The 15,834-nt window shown below is 39.4% G+C and overlaps 1 long non-coding RNA gene and 1 other non-coding gene across 2 annotated transcripts in view; one reads left to right on the forward strand and one right to left on the reverse strand.

The window, feature by feature from the left end:
• Positions 1–15,810, reverse strand: part of LOC132687549 (uncharacterized) — a 50,514-nt gene extending 34,704 nt beyond the window's left edge. Inside the window, exons 1-2 of the long non-coding RNA XR_009614180.3 lie at positions 15,504–15,810; positions 7,912–8,037 (exon numbers count right to left, since the gene is read on the reverse strand). This is a non-coding gene — a long non-coding RNA (uncharacterized LOC132687549). The remainder of the gene's footprint in view (positions 1–7,911; positions 8,038–15,503) is intronic.
• Positions 4,010–4,127, forward strand: LOC132688706 (U5 spliceosomal RNA). The gene has a single exon (XR_009614676.1). It is a non-coding gene; the product is annotated as a U5 spliceosomal RNA (small nuclear RNA).
• Positions 15,811–15,834: the final 24 nt, after the last annotated feature.

Here is a 15,834-nt window from a genome sequence, read left to right on the forward strand (position 1 = left end):
AGGAGTAGAATCTAGTGACTTGAAGCCTGGGATTTTATAATATAAGTTTAATTTTTTGTGTTAAAAATTTGTGTGTGTTGGGGCGCCTGGGTGGCCCAGTCGGTTAAGCGTCCGACTTCAGCCAGGTCACGATCTCGCGGTCCGTGAGTTCGAGCCCCGCGTCAGGCTCTGGGCTGATGGCTCGGAGCCTGGAGCCTGTTTCCGATTCTGTGTCTCCCTCTCTCTCTGCCCCTCCCCCGTTCATGCTCTGTCTCTCTCTGTCCCAAAAATAAATAAAAAACGTTGAAAAAAAAATTTTTAAAAATTTGTGTGTGTGGTGGGGGTGGGGTGGGGAAAAACTGTTTCGTGGGTATGAAGTTTCCCTCTTAGGGTAATTAAAATGTTTTGGAACCAGATAGAAGCGATGGTTGCACAACAATGTGAATGTACTAAATGCCTCTGAATTGTCCACTTTAAAATGGTTAACTTGGGGCACCTAGGTGGTTCAGTTGGTTAAGCATCCAACTCTTGATTTCAGCTCAGGGTCTTGAGATGAAGCCTCGTGTTGGGGTCCATGCTAAGTGTTAATCTTACTTTAAATTAAAAAAAAAAAAGGTTAACTTTATATTACATGAATTTCACCTCAATTTAAAAACTTGTGGAGGGGTGCCTGGGTGGCTCAGTCAGTTGAGTGTCCAACTCTTGATTTCAGCTTGGGTCATGATCCCGGGATCATGGGATCAAGCCCCGCATTGGGGCTCTCTCTCTCTCTCTTTGCCCCTCTCTCCCGCTTGCTCTGTCTAAAACAAAAAATAAAAATAAAAAAACTTGTGGAAATAAAAATATTTTTTAAAGGAGTAGTCCTACCAGATATAAGAAAATATCTTTAAGCTACAGAAATTAAAACATTGTGTTATTGGCACAGGAACAGATGACAGATCGAGGGAACACAATGGAGTCCAAAAGTAGACTCAAGTGTGTTTGGAAAATTAGTGTACACTAAATTAGCCAGTTAAGGGGCACCTGGGTGGCTCAGTCGGTTAAGCGTCCAACTTTGGCTTAGGTCATGATCTCACAGCTGGTGAGTTCAAGGCCCGCGTTGGGCTCTGTGCTGACAGCTCAGAGCTTGGAGCCTGCTTCAGATTCTGTGTCTCCCTCTCTCTCTGCCCTACCCTTGCTTGCTCTCTGTCTCTCAACAATAAATACATGTTTAAAAAAATTAGTTAAAATCAGTGTGGGCAAGATGGACTATTTAATAAAGGCTGTTGGAACGAGTGGCTGACTATTTTGGGAAAAAAATTAAGTTGGACCCATACCTCACAGTTCATACCAAAATGGATTCCAGATGGATTAAAGAATTAAATGTAGAAGAATGGAAGCAGGAGAGTACAAGAAAGAAAATATGGTAGTACTTTGTATAATCCTGGGGTGATGAGGGATTTTTACAGGCTTGACATGAAGCCCTTGAACCAAAAAGGAAAAGATTGATAAATTTGACTCCACACATAAAACATACAAACAGAAGCAACTTCTGTATATTCTGTATGGCAAAAGTTACTATAAACAAGGTTGAATGACAAATAAGTTGGGAAAATATTGGCAACTCTTATGACAGATAACTAATTTCTCCAATACACGAAGTACTTTTACAAGTTAAGAAGAGAAAGTCAATTACTTCTATTGAAAATGAGCATAAGAATGGATAGTATATAAAAGAAAAGCTGAAGGGTATATGGGTGGCTTAGTTGGTTAAGCGTCTGACTCTTGGTTTTGGCTCAGGTCATAATCTCACAGTTCATGAGATGGAGCCCTGCATCAGGTTCTGTGCTGCTTGGTATTCTCTCTCTCTCTCTCTCTCTCTCTCTCTCTCTCTGCCCCTCCCCTGTTCACACACACACACACTCTCTCTCAAAATATATAAACTTAAAAAAAATACTTGTAAAAAAAAAGAAAAGCTGAATGGTCAATAGACATATAAGAAGATATTTAACTTAATTAGTAATTAAAGAAATAAAAATAAAATGAACAAGGAGATTATATTTATTCTTTACCAAATTAATAAAAGAAGAAATATATGATACCCAGATAATAGATCCTCTCTGCACTTTTGGTAAAGATATAAAATGGTGTAACTTTCCTGGAGGGCATTTTGTCTCATGTATCAACATATTAAGTGAACTTAATCTTCAAAGCGCCTGGGTGGCTCAGTCGGTTAAGTGTCTGACTTCGGCTCAGGTCATAATCTTGCCGTTCGTGAGTTTGAGCCCCATGTCGGGCTCTGTGCTGATGGCTCGGAGCCTGGAGTATGCTTGGATTCTGTGTCTCCCTCTCTCTCTGCCCCTCCCCTGCTCATGTTCTGTCTGTCTCTGTCTCTCAAAAATAAATAAATGTTAAAAAAAATTTAAATGAACATAATCTTTATAAGACAAGTGAACAAAAATAATAGGTAAAAATTGGGGGGGGGGGTGGAATCCAGAATGTTAATCAATAGAAGATAGATCCATACTACTGGATTATTCTGCAGTCATTAAAAAAAATACACACTTTGGGGTGCCTGGCTGGCTTAGCTGGTTAAGCATCTGACTCTGGATTTTGTCTCAGGTCATGGTCTTACAGTCTGTGGGTTCAAAGCTCACGCTGACAGCATGAAGCCTGTTTGGAATTCTCTCTCTCCCTCTCTCTCTGCCCATCCTCGGCTCATGCTCATTCTCTCTCAAAATAAATAAATGAAGGAAAGAAAGAAAGAAAGAAAGAAAGAAAGAAAGAAAGAAAATACTTTGATAATGTCTCATGATATATTGTTGGTTGAAAATAGTAAGTTGCAGAATCACATTATACTATAGTATCACCTCATTTTTTGAAAAAAAAACCATATTATTTACTTTTGTTTGTATCAAAAGTAAAAAAGTCTGGAATAGTGTGCCTGGGTGGCTCAGTTGGTTAAGCATCTAACTCTTGATTTTGGCTCAGGTCATGATCTCATGGTTGTGGGATCAAGCCTTAAGTTGGGTTCTGTGCTGGGCGTGGAGCCTATTTAGGATTTTCTCTTTCCCTTTCCCTCTGCCTCTCCCCAGCTCACACACGTGACTTCTCTCTCTCTCAAAAAAAAAAAAAAAAATGTCTGGAAGGATACATACCAAACTATTAATAGTAGATACTCTTAGAAGGGAGTGAAGAAACTAGGGGGAAGAAACTTACATTTTATTTTGCACATTTCTGTAGTGTTTTCAAATGTTTTAAAGCAAGTGTATATTACTTTTATAATCAAATAAAACAAATTTGAGAATTAATTATAAATTATAGAAAATTTGCATAAGAGAATATTTCAAAGGAATATATATCATATATACTATTATATGATGTATATATAATATATACTGTATGTGTATATATATATATATATATATACATATACATATATATATATACATACGTATGTACACATACGTATGTATATATATATAAAATCTTCTTCTAAGTCTACAGATAGAAAGATCTCCATCAAATATTGTCTGGTGAAAATGGCAGATGCACATCACAATGTATTTGATTTTCAGTTCAAGAGATTGTGATTTGTATTCTAGTAAATCTAACTAGGTTTCTGAAGTCAAATAGGTTTTTTTTTCATATTATATGCACATACATTTAATGGGGGGAGGGGGGAGAAGCCCCAATCGTTTATAGGAAAAATTGTTTCAGAGTCATACTCAGGACTTAGCGCTTTCCAATGGCTCTTGTGAGCATTAGCGTAAGGTTCTCACCACTGGTTCATACTGCGTTAGAAAGTAGGCCCTCCAAGGGCGCCTGGGTGGCTCAGCTGAGTGGCTGACTTTAGCTCAGGTCATGATCTTATGGCTTGTGAGTTCAAGCCCCATGTTGGGCTCTGTGCTGACAGCTCAGAGCCTGGAGCCTGCTTCAGATTCTGTGTCTCCTTCTCTCTCTCCCCATCCCCTGCTTGCACTTTGTCTCTCTCTCTCTCTCTCAAAAATATAAATAAACATAAAAGATTTTTTTAAAAAGTATGATCTCCATACTCTGGTTTCTCTTCAGATTGCATAAAATCTTTCACCTTTTACTGAAGATTTCCATGGAGAGAAACAATTCTGAGTCCTTCACTGATTTTTTGAGAACTTGCCTGGAAAAAAATAATAAAATAAAAAGTATGGGGCACCTGGGTGGCTCAGTTGGTTAGGCAACTGACTTTGGCTCAGGTCATGACCTTGCAGTTTTGAGTTCAAGTCCAGTGTCAGGCTCTGTGCTGACAGCTCAGAGCCTGGAGCCTACTTCAGATTCTGTGTTTCCCCCCTCTCTACCCCTCCCCTGCTCACGCTCTGTGTCTCAATAATAAATAAACATTAAAAAAATAATAAAATAAAATAAAAATAAAATAAAATAAAATAAAATAAAATAAAATAAAATAAAAAAGTATGATCTCCAAAATCTAAAAACAAAGACAAAAAAATGGGTAAGAGATTCCACTCTTAACCATACTGTCCCCACATATGAAGTCTTTAGTTCTGCTTTCCATCCCTCTTCCCCCCAACTCTGTTCAAACTCAAAGCTATGCCATCTCTTCTCAGGAGTGGAGAGTTGCAGAGAGAGCTGCTTAAAAATTTATCAACATCACAGTTACGAAATCGTTCATTTCTGGTTATGTAGTTACCATGACTGACCTGCTGTGAGGAGAGAATATTTCATGATCTATCCCTCTTAATAGGAAGGGCTGCAGGAAGCCAGGCGTCTCACCCTTTAAGATGTAGAAGGTAGAAGAAATGCTAGGGATAGACAGGAGGCTAAGAAGTCTGGTCTTTCATTTCCAGCCAACAATGTTGCTGCATAATTGAAGTTGGAATCTATAGGATCAAAATCTTTATTGCCTGTACTACCAGATGAGCAAGTTCCATCAGGATATTCCCTAGCTTTTCACATTCAGACCAGAGGGAGTAAATTACCTAACAGTTTGTCTTTTCAATATGATGATAATATTTAGTGAAACATATGCCTGTTTTCTAAAAGTATAGATAAATTTGCATGGCTATGTCCACGCTCCCGCATCTTACACTTTGAACATACTGAAAAATAGCTGGCTGGCATTATGAGGACACATGTGGTTGAAGAGCAATGACATTAATGGAAAGTTCTAATCCTTTCGGCCAAATGACCACTGGAAAATGTCCATTTGAAATCAGGTAGACATTTGCTGAGAAGATTGTTCTGAAAGCAAAAGGGAAGCAGTCGCTATCAATGTTAATTTCATTGTCATGAAAAGCTTGGGGAGGCTGGAGGTCAAGGTTCTGGTGTTGGTACTGCAGTTAACAGCTATGTAATCATGGACAAGGTAAATCACCTCTCTGAGTCTTGGAGTAGGAGGGAAATAATATATTTTCTGCACAAAGACAGGGGATGGCCCGGGTAAGCTCAAGTTTCCCTGTCAAAAGCTCTTGGAACCCCTGATCTCAGCTGAGGTAGCATTTAATGTGATAACAGGATAGTAAAGTTGTTCTTGGTCTGGCTTACAGGGACCAAAAATAACACCAGCCAAACTCACCATCACCTGCATTGTGCACTGAATTCACCAATCAGTATTCACCTGCAAGCTCTTGGCCAAAAGGCATAGGTAGAACAGTAGTTCTCAAAGTATAGTCCTGAGACCAGAGGCATCAGCATCACCCCTGGACTTGTTTAAAAATGCAAATTATGGGACCACACCCCAGATCTATTTAATCAGAGACGTTGGGGGTTGCACCATTTTGTTTCTTAGTATGTCCTCTAGGAAATTCTGAGGTAGGCTAAAGTGTGAGAGCCACTGGCAGAGATTAAAAACAAAACAAAACAAAACTATTCAGCTGATGTTTGGAGCCAGTCAGGCTGCTTATGACACAAAAAGAATCATAGTGGTAGATCAGAACAGAATCATCGGCCCAGAACATAGTTCCCAAAATTTGTTTGATTACCAAAATTTGTATGGCTATTGCCACACATGCAAAACTGGTGTCTTATTCCAAAGGTCCCTGGAATTTGTATGTTAAGAAGCCACTTTTTATTTTCCTGGAGAATATTCTATTTATAAAGTATATATATATATGTATATATACACATATATATATATATATACTTTATAAATATATATATTTATATATATATATATGTGTGTGTGTGTGTATATATATATATATATATATATATATATATATATATATACAGGGAAAAAAACATTATTGTATATTATATTCTCCTTCCTACCAAAGAAACTGGGGCTACCCCAGGACGGTTGCTTCTAAATTTATGAGGAAATACCTTACTAGTCAGGGAATCTGATCTACTTGATGCCAAAACATCTAGGTAAAATACGAAAGTTTCTGCAAATAAAATATTCACCAACTTTGGTTTCAAAAAACTTAAATTTTATCTCTTTAAAAAAACAGTACTAAGGTGGTCCCACCTGCCCCACATTTTACTGATTATTTCCAAAAGACAACAGCACTATCCTGGGTAGTAGCAAATTCTCTCAGTGATCAACGATGATGATGATGATTACATGAGTAGATAATTATAAGATGATGCCTTACTACAGACCAAGAGTTGAAAACAAAGTGACTGTGATCTTGTTAATGTCCCTTTCTCCAAGAGGCAATCCTCTGAAGGAAAGGGGAGTTCTAGAGTCAGCTCTGGCACCACCAGCTCTGTGATTTGTGCTTCTCTGAGCCTCATCGGGACGCCTAAGGATTGGGTCAAATGATCCCCAAGAGCACTTCTAGATTTAAAAAAAAACTTTAATTCTATGGTTATACTAACTTGAAATTTTCAACATTTTGAACCAGAACAATTTAGAGTTGGAAGGAATGTTACAGGGTGATTTATCACACCCTTTATTTTACAGATGAGGAAATTGAAGCCCAGAGAAGGTAAACGCCAGAAATCTGGAGATCATCTGGAGAAAAGCTGGAATAAAACACTAGGCCACTTGATCCCCCAGCTTACTTTCCAACAGAAACCCCCTGATAGATTTCCCTCTTGATGCCCCATATTTAAGATGAGCTAGACAGGAAAAGCCAGATTTGTGTAGGGTTTACCTATGTGAAACAGTTTCTGCCTCTTCCCACTCGAAGCCCAGAGTCTAAATTCAACTCAACTACAGAATCTAAAGGTAACTGACTAGAGGAGACAGTTCTTAAGTGAACAGAGATGCAAGACCTCTCCTTAACTTTGACAATGAAGTATGGTTGAAATCGGGAATAACATCTCTCAGTGAGGCCTCTTCTAATTATTAATATTCACATCATTACAATGTTCAGGGAGTGTGCAACAAACCAGCTCATATTAGAAAGTTAAATAGTCCAGGTATAATCAGTAGAGCAAGGAAAAAAGGAATGAAGGGCCTATGGGTGGGGCTGGGGAAAGAGAGGAGAGACAGAAAGAGAGAGGGAGAGAGAGAGGTGAGAAAGAGAGAGAGAGAGACAGAGAGAGAGAGAGAGAGAGAAACTCCAGACTGGTGCCAATCTACTCAGGAATGATGCTATTATTATGGGTGGAAGGAGTAGGTTAAAGAGGGAAAGCCAGGAAGAGTACTGTTGCCAAGAACTGTTATCAATTAACATTCTGGAAAACACAGCCATATTTCTCTTCTTTGGGGATTCTATAAAATGAGACCATATAGATTCATTGAGCCAACAAGACTTTGGTTGCATATTGGTGGGGGTGGTAAGGAATAAGGATCAAGAGGCTCACAAAGGGATCCAGACGTCTGCTTCACTGGAGTGGAAAAAACCATCATAATAATTTCCACAATATATCTGGCAGAACAAGGTGCTGCAGAAGCCAAATACACTGGCTGAGAGTAGGCATAAGCTGCACAGAGAGAGTGAGAGTTTTAATTCAAGAGGTGTTGCTGAGTTATTAAAGAAAGGGGCCAGCCCTAAATCATAGGCTTACCTCTCAGTTTGGTGGAGCTATCAATCCGACGTTCTCTCGTCCTTAAGGAAGGCCCCGCATTTGGAGAAAGAAGCTACTGAGCATCTCTCTGTTCCTTTTGCTGGGTCCATAGTTCCTTGTGCAGTTCTGGAAGGCAAGAACATTATTGGTCTACCTGTTTGTAGCCTGAAAAATGCATAGATCAAATCTTGCAGCCCCAAAATACCACTGAGATTCGGGTTGTAAGGGTCAAGGAGTTGGGCCTAAAAGGTAAGCAAAGGTTGGGAACAAAGAATAGGGGCAAGTTAAAAGCAGGGTCCTCTCCTACACAGCATGTGGAAGCTGACAGTCTAGAACAGGGCTTAGCAAATATTTTCTACAAAGCACCAGTCAGTAAATACTTTAGACTTGTAGGCCATAGGGCTCTTGCCACAGCTAGTTTTCTGCCACTATAGAGGAACAGCAACCACAGACAATACAAAAATAAATGAGTGTGCCCACAGTCCAATAAAACTTTATTTATGGACAATAAAACTTAAATTTCATATAATTTTCACATGTCATGGAATATCATTCTTTTGTGATAATTCTTGAAAATTTACTTTCAATTGTTTAAAAATTTAAAACCACTCTTAACTCATGGGCCATATAAAAACAGGCAGTAGGCCAGATGTAGCCCACAGGTTGTAGTTCACTGACTCACAGTCTAGAGTAATGCTAACAGAAATACAATGAGAGCTACAAATGTAATTCAAAATTTTCTAGTAACCCTATGACAAAACCAAAAAAAAAAAAAAAAAGCAGGGGAAATTAATTTTAATAATGTATTTTATTTCACCCAATATATCCAAAGTATTTTAATTTCAATGTTGTTGATATAAAAATTACCAACAAGGTATCTTGCTTTTTCTTTTTTCATACTAAGTTTTCAAAATCTGGGGTGCATTATACACTTAGAGGACATCATAATTCATTCTAGCCATATCCCAAGAGCTCAATAACTACATTTTTGGAGGTTATCATGTTGAACAGTACAGGTCTAGAACAGTGTCTTCAAATTTTAGCTTGCATCAGAATCACTTGGAAGGCTGTTAAAATAGAGTTTTCATTCAGTAGGTTTGAGCAAGGCCCCCAAACTCCATTTTTAACAAGTTCCTAGGTGGTGGTGGTGTTGATCTGGGGACCAGATCTGAGAACTACTTGTCTAGAAGCTGAGCAGTAAGAAAAAGAAGAGAAACAATGAGGAGCCAGGAATATGTACAAGCAAGAGGTAAACAAATGTAAAACAATGAGATACCGTTACATACCTATTAGAATGGCCAAAACTAAAAACACTAACAAACACCAAATGCTGGTGAGGATAATGGAGCAACAGGAACTCCTGTTCATTGCTGGTGGGAATGCAAAATGGCACAGCCACTTTGGAAGACAGTTTGGTTGTTTCTTACAAAACAAAACATACTTTTGCTGTATAATCCAGCAATCATGCTCCTTGATATTTATTCAAATGCGTTGAAGACACGTGTACACGAAAAACAGCACATGGGTGTTTACAGCAGCTTTATTCGCAATTGCCAGAACTTAGAAGCAACTAACATGTCCTTAAGTAGGTGAATGTATAAATTGTGCTACATCCAGACATGAAATATTTATGCAGGGCTAAAAAGAAATGAGCTATCAAGCCATGAAAAGACATGGAGGAAACTTACATGCATATTACTAAGAGAAAGAAGCCAATCTAAAAAGGCTACATATTGAATAATTCTAAGTATATGACATTCTGAAAAAGGCAAAATATGAAGACAGGAAAAACATCAGTGGTCACGAGGGGTTAGGAGGAAGGGATGGATGAGTAAGTGGAGCACAGAGGATTTTTAGGGCAGTGAAATTTTTCTGTATGATACTATTATGGTAGATACACATTATTATACATTTGTCAAAACCCACAGAATGTACAACACTAAAAATGAACCCTTATGTAAACTATGGATTTTGACTGATAGTGATGTGTCAATTCATCAACTGTAACAAATGTACCCCTCTGGTGCTGAATACTGATAATGGGGAAGGTTGTGCATGTGTGGGGCAGGGAGTATATGAGAACTCTCTGTACTTTCCATTCAGTGTTGTTGTGAGCCTAAAACTCATCCAAAAATTAAGTCTATTATAAAAAAAAAAAAAAAAAAAAAAAGAGCAGGAGGGAGCAAGCACCAGATCATCAGGCCAGACAAGCAGTAGGACTCCAGATCAGAGGTAAAGACCTTGGGTAAACCTCCCATACTCTGCTCTCCAAGAGTCAAGGAAGTAGCTTTTCCAGGTTTCAACTTTGTAGGTACCCTAGGGATGGACAGCCTGGAGAACCCTGCCTGATCAGGGGCCAGCTCAGAACCTAAGCCAGGTTTTAAAATCTCTTGCAATGGAACAGCTATCTCCAGGCTCTGACTACTTGAAAAAGATGCAGAGTCTCATTATTTAACACAATGATTTCTAAAACAACCCAGTTTTCAGACTGAACCTATAGGTAGGTGCTCTCACAGTATCTTAAGGCTGCTCAAATAGAATATAAGATAGATGAAATAATATAGAAATTTGTGCTGCTTAAAGATTGCAACAATAAGGTGAGCTGTGAGTTTTTGGAAAGATTCTATAAATACAGAATTTTTTCCCACTTTAAGGGTATATAATCATCCAATTTGGAAACCACAGTTTTCATGAATATTCTTTTTTTTTTTTTAAATTTTTGAGACAGAGAGAGACAGAGCATGAGTAGGGGAGGGGCAGAGAGAGAGGGAAACACAGAATCCAAAGCAGACTCCAGGCTCTGAGCTGTCAGCACAGGGCCGAATGCGGGGCTCGAACTCACAGACCATGAGATCATGACCTGAGCCGAAGCCGGACGCTTAACCGACTGAGCCACCGAGGTTCCCCTTTTTTTTTTTCTTTTCCATAAATTTCTTTTAACTTAATTACCATTGGGAAGCAAGCTTACTTGCCGTGGTACATCACAACACACAAAGCTTTGCTAGAACTTTAAAAATAGACCCCTTCATAACTTCTTGAATTCTGTAGCCTAAATTAAAACTCCGGATCTTAATTTTTTTAAGGATCTGTTTTCTGGTTCATTGTGTCAGAAGACCCTTATATGGTCTGGGGATCCCTCAAATTCAGGAGAAATTTAAAGGCCTAAAGGAAATTTATAAAGACAGCTTTAAAAGATGTCTTTTTCTGGTGGCACTCTTCTATGAACCTCTTCTAATGTCTGGTTCCAATCAAACACTGAGAAATAGAAACTCAGTTCTGGAGGGCAGTGAGACAGATATTCAGAACTTTTCATTTTATAGTGAAAACTCTAGTTCAATATATATATATATATATATATATATATATATATATATATATATGAAGAAGCTATAAATATAATGCTAGAGAAACAGAAAAACCCTAATTTGAGTAATTAAAAAAGGGAGTAGCTTCAAATAGCTCTGATAAGGAGCCTTTTGTAAGGCTTCTGTCATCCTTTTTAAAAGAAAAAGGTAAGCCATTCAGCCAACAAAAGAGTTTTTTTCAGGAATAGCAGGAAAATTGCAATTCAGGACAAGCAAACTCTGGCAAACCACAAGCAAGTCCTGAGAACAAAGTGAGAGGGGTCCTTCATAGAGCTAAGGAGGAAGTTGGGAGGGATGCTTTGAACAAAAGTTCATTGGAGGAAAATGAGAGTTGGAAGTGGTGACAGCCTCTCATTGGCTGCAGGTGAGGGTAGCTTCTTGTTGTTGGGCTGAGAGAAAATCTTCCTTCCTGCTGGACTAGGCAAGCTGGGAGGAATGGTTGTACATGTGTGAAAGCTTGCCCTTCATGTTTTCCCAACTCCAGTTTTGAGTGAAGTTTCCTTAATACATTTTTACTCTTCCCACAACCTGTTGAGGTTGAGAAACCACATATGGAAGCCCAGTTAATTTTCAAAGGTATAATTAAGATAATTTAACCCCTCAAGTCAGAGAAGCCTATAAAGAATTGCATGGTTTGAACTGAGGTAGATTTGCAGTCCATTTAAGTCACTGGACCACTAGTCCACTAGGAAACTGGAAAAGCAATTCATTTAATACAGATGTGAGCATAAATAATAATCCTGCAGTGATATATAATTAATTATATACTGACTTGGAATTATATGATTGCTTTCTATGAAGAATTAATTCAGAGTTCTCTCTTTGGCATTGAGACTGTGCCCCTGATACACCTTGAACTTTCAAAAATATGTATTTTATTTGAACTTGAAGTTTTAGTTGGGAGAATAATGAAATCCTATTTATTTTATCACTCAAAACATTTCTAGGGGGCAGACTGACTTTTTTCAATGAAACTGATTATTTTTGTTACAAAACAAAATGTTTAAGTATGTGTAAAAGTATAAAAAGGGCTTCACTAATGTAACTGAAGAGTACCACATTGTACATTGTCTTCCAGTTATAAAACAAAAACACCCAACCTTGTATATTTTGATGAAGTGTGCATTCTGCACTAATTTTTAAGGATGGAATAGGTTTAAAACGTTTCCAGTTGTATCAAAGAATGTTCTTAAATATCTTTTAAAAATCCAATCATAAGTTCAGATTCACTTAAATATCCCAAAATAACAAGGAAAAAAAGGAGTTTACTTGAGGGCACCATCATTCTGAGATGGACCAAGGTTATCAAAATGTAATCAATTTTATGACATAAAATTCTTTTATGGTTGCTCCTATATAGGAACATTCAATAAATGGAGAAAGAAGGTCACCATTCCCCCAAAAAACTAAATTCAGATGAAGGCAGAGAATACATAAAACAATTATGTAGGTATTTCTTTTTTTTTTTTTAATTTTTTTTTCAACGTTTTTTATTTTATTTTTGGGACAGAGAGAGACAGAGCACGAACGGGGGAGGGGCAGAGAGAGAGGGAGACACAGAATCGGAAACAGGCTCCAGGCTCCGAGCCATCAGCCCAGATCCTGACGCGGGGCTCGAACTCACGGACCGCGAGATCATGACCTGGCTGAAGTCGGACGCTTAACCGACTGCGCCACCCAGGCGCCCCAATTATGTACGTATTTCTAAGTCCTCATTTTAATCTGAGGTTTGTATATATCTTTGGGTATGATTGTGAAATCCAACCCCCCCCAACACATACATGAAGAATGAGACCTTCTAGAGGTGCCTGTGTGGCTTAGTCGGTTAAGTGTCCAAATTCGGCTGAGGTCATGATCTTACGGCTGGTGAGTTCGAGCCCCTTATCGAGCTCTGTGCTGACAGCTCAGAGCCTGGAGCCTGTTTCAGATTCTGCGCCTCCCTCTCTCTCTGCTCCTCCCCCACTCATGCCCTGTCTCTCTCTCTCTCTCAAAAATAAACATTGAAAAAATTTTTTTAAGAAAGAATGAGACCTTCTAAAAAAGAAATACAAGAGCTGAAATAAAGTACTACTTACATACTAAATACTTGCCCTGCTTCATAACCAAAGTGTTCTTTTAATAATGTATTCACTTGTGTTAAACGGAATGTTAAATTTTCCTATAACCTTTGGGTTTTTTTTTTAATGTTTATTTATTTATTTTTGAGAGAGACAGAGAGAGGGAGCATGAGTGGCGGAGGGGCAGAGAGAGAGGGAGAGAGAGGACCCCAAGCGCGCTCCGAGCTGGCAGCACAGAGCCCAACGTGGGCTCGATCTCACTAACTGGGGATCATGACTTGAGCCGAAATCAAGAGTCACATGCTCAATGGACTGAGCCACCCAGGCACCCCAATACCCAAAAGAATTTAAAAAACAAGAAATCAGATACTTATACACTAATGTTCATAGCGGCATTATTCACAATAGTGAAAAAGAGAAGAATCCCAAGTATCCATTAACTGATAAATGGATGAACAACATGTGGTATACAGGTACAGTGGAATATTACTCAGCTATAAAAAAGAATGAAGTTCTCACACATGCAACAACACTGATGAACCTTGACATTTGCTAATGAATAAGAGTCACAAAGGGACAAATATTGTATGATTCCACCTAGGTGAGGTACCTAGAAGAGGCAAAATCCAAGTGACAGAAATTAGAATTGAGGTTATCAGGGGTTGACGGGAGAGGAAATGGGGAGTTATTGTTTATCGAGTGCAGAGTTTCTGTTTGAGATAGTGAGAATTATCTGGAAATGGATAGCAGTGATGGCTGCACACTAGGAATGTACTTAACGCCACTGAATTGTCCACTAGAAAATGATTACAATGGTAAATTTTATGTATATCTTACTACAATAATGAAGATACATAAGAGGTTTCGTACTTGTTCAAAATTCTTTTGGGTACAATGGGGGAGGGAGAGGGGTACAGAATGCTGTCAATGAAAGGGGAGAATGAGCTGCACATCAGCCACTTTAAGGGTGAAGTGCGGAAAGAAATTTAATTGGTACAGCCTGATCAGCTTGCTTGCTTTTCTTTTTCTTTCTTTCTCTTTTCTTTCTTTCTTTCTTTCTTTCTTTCTTTCTTTCTTTCTTTCTTTCTTTCTATTTTTTTTTATTAGGGATGCCTAGGTGGCTCAGTTGATGAAGCGGTGGACTTCAGCTCAAGTCATGATGTCACGATGGGGCACCTGGGTGGCTCTGTCGGTTAAGCGTCCGACTTCGGCTCAGGTCATGATCTGGCGATCTGTGGGTTCGAGCCCCGCGTCGGGCTCTGTGCTGATAGCTCAGAGCCTGGAGCCTGTTTCAGATTCTGTGTCTCCCTCTCTCTCTCTCTGCCCCTCCCCTGTTCATGCTCTGTCTCTCTCGGTCTCAAAAATAAATAAACGTTAAAAAAAAAAAAGTCATGATGTCACGGTTTGTGGGCTCAAGCCTCACATCCAGCTCTGCACTAATAGTGCAGGATTCTCTCTCCCTCCTCCTCTCTCTGCCTCTCCCAACTCACACACTCTATCTCAAAATAAGTAAAACAAGAATACACACACACACACACACAATGTTTATTATATTTTAGGGAGAGAGAGAGAGAATGCACAAATGGGGGAGGGGGGCAGAGGGAAAGAGGGATTCTTAAGCAGGCTCCATGCTCAGCACAGAACCCTCTTGGGGGCTGGATCCCAGGGCCACCCTGGGATCATGACCTGAGCGGAAATGGAGTCCGACTCTCAATGGACACCCAGGCAGCTCTCCTGGTCTGCTTTCTTAAACCAAAGCTGGGTAGAGATCCAAAATAACTATTGGGACAATATGCGCCAATAAAACTTATCCCCCTGTACTATTTCCGTTTGTTCCTGAATTAAAAGAACATCTTTCACCTTATTGAGCGCTTCTCAGGTTTTGATTTTAAATATAAACACCTTAAAGGTTTTCGCAGCCTCTAGGTTTCTCATCTTCCATATTTCAACGCACACAACATTCAGCATTTCTCTGAGACTATCATATCTCCAAATGAGACTGCCCACGTAAATGGCCTGTCTGGCGCAGGTCAGAGTGAAATATGTTCAGGAGTTACGTTAAGACCAAAACGCCTTCACCCCGATTGTAGCCTGGGTCCTAGAACAGAGGGCAGCTCTGCCTCGGGAAGGGGGTGTCCCAACAACACCCAACTCCATACGGGTTCCTCACCTTCTGTAAACGGGCACGTCTATTATTCTCTTGGCTGTTCCAAAGGACTCTGGGAGTTAGGGAAGGGCCCAAGGGCCAAAAATGAAATGTTGGCACAAGGTGCGCAGCGATAGGTTTAGATTATCAGCCAGTTGCTGGGCGACTTCTCAAATCTTCCGACCACCTCCACCGCTTCTCCCACGGGGTAGGCCTGCTGTCTTTCCTTACCTTCCACGCCCCGCCCCTCCGCTGCCCTATTAGCCAATCATAGAGCTGTTGCTTGCCAATCAGAGCCAATCCCGAACAGGTTTACTTTGAGCGGGAAAGATTCAGAAGCTGCGGGAGAGCGAGG

Source organism: Panthera onca, chromosome E1 (assembly GCF_046562875.1).
Source record: "Panthera onca isolate mPanOnc1 chromosome E1, mPanOnc1 haplotype 2, whole genome shotgun sequence".
In the NCBI taxonomy this organism is placed as follows: Eukaryota; Metazoa; Chordata; class Mammalia; order Carnivora; family Felidae; genus Panthera; species Panthera onca.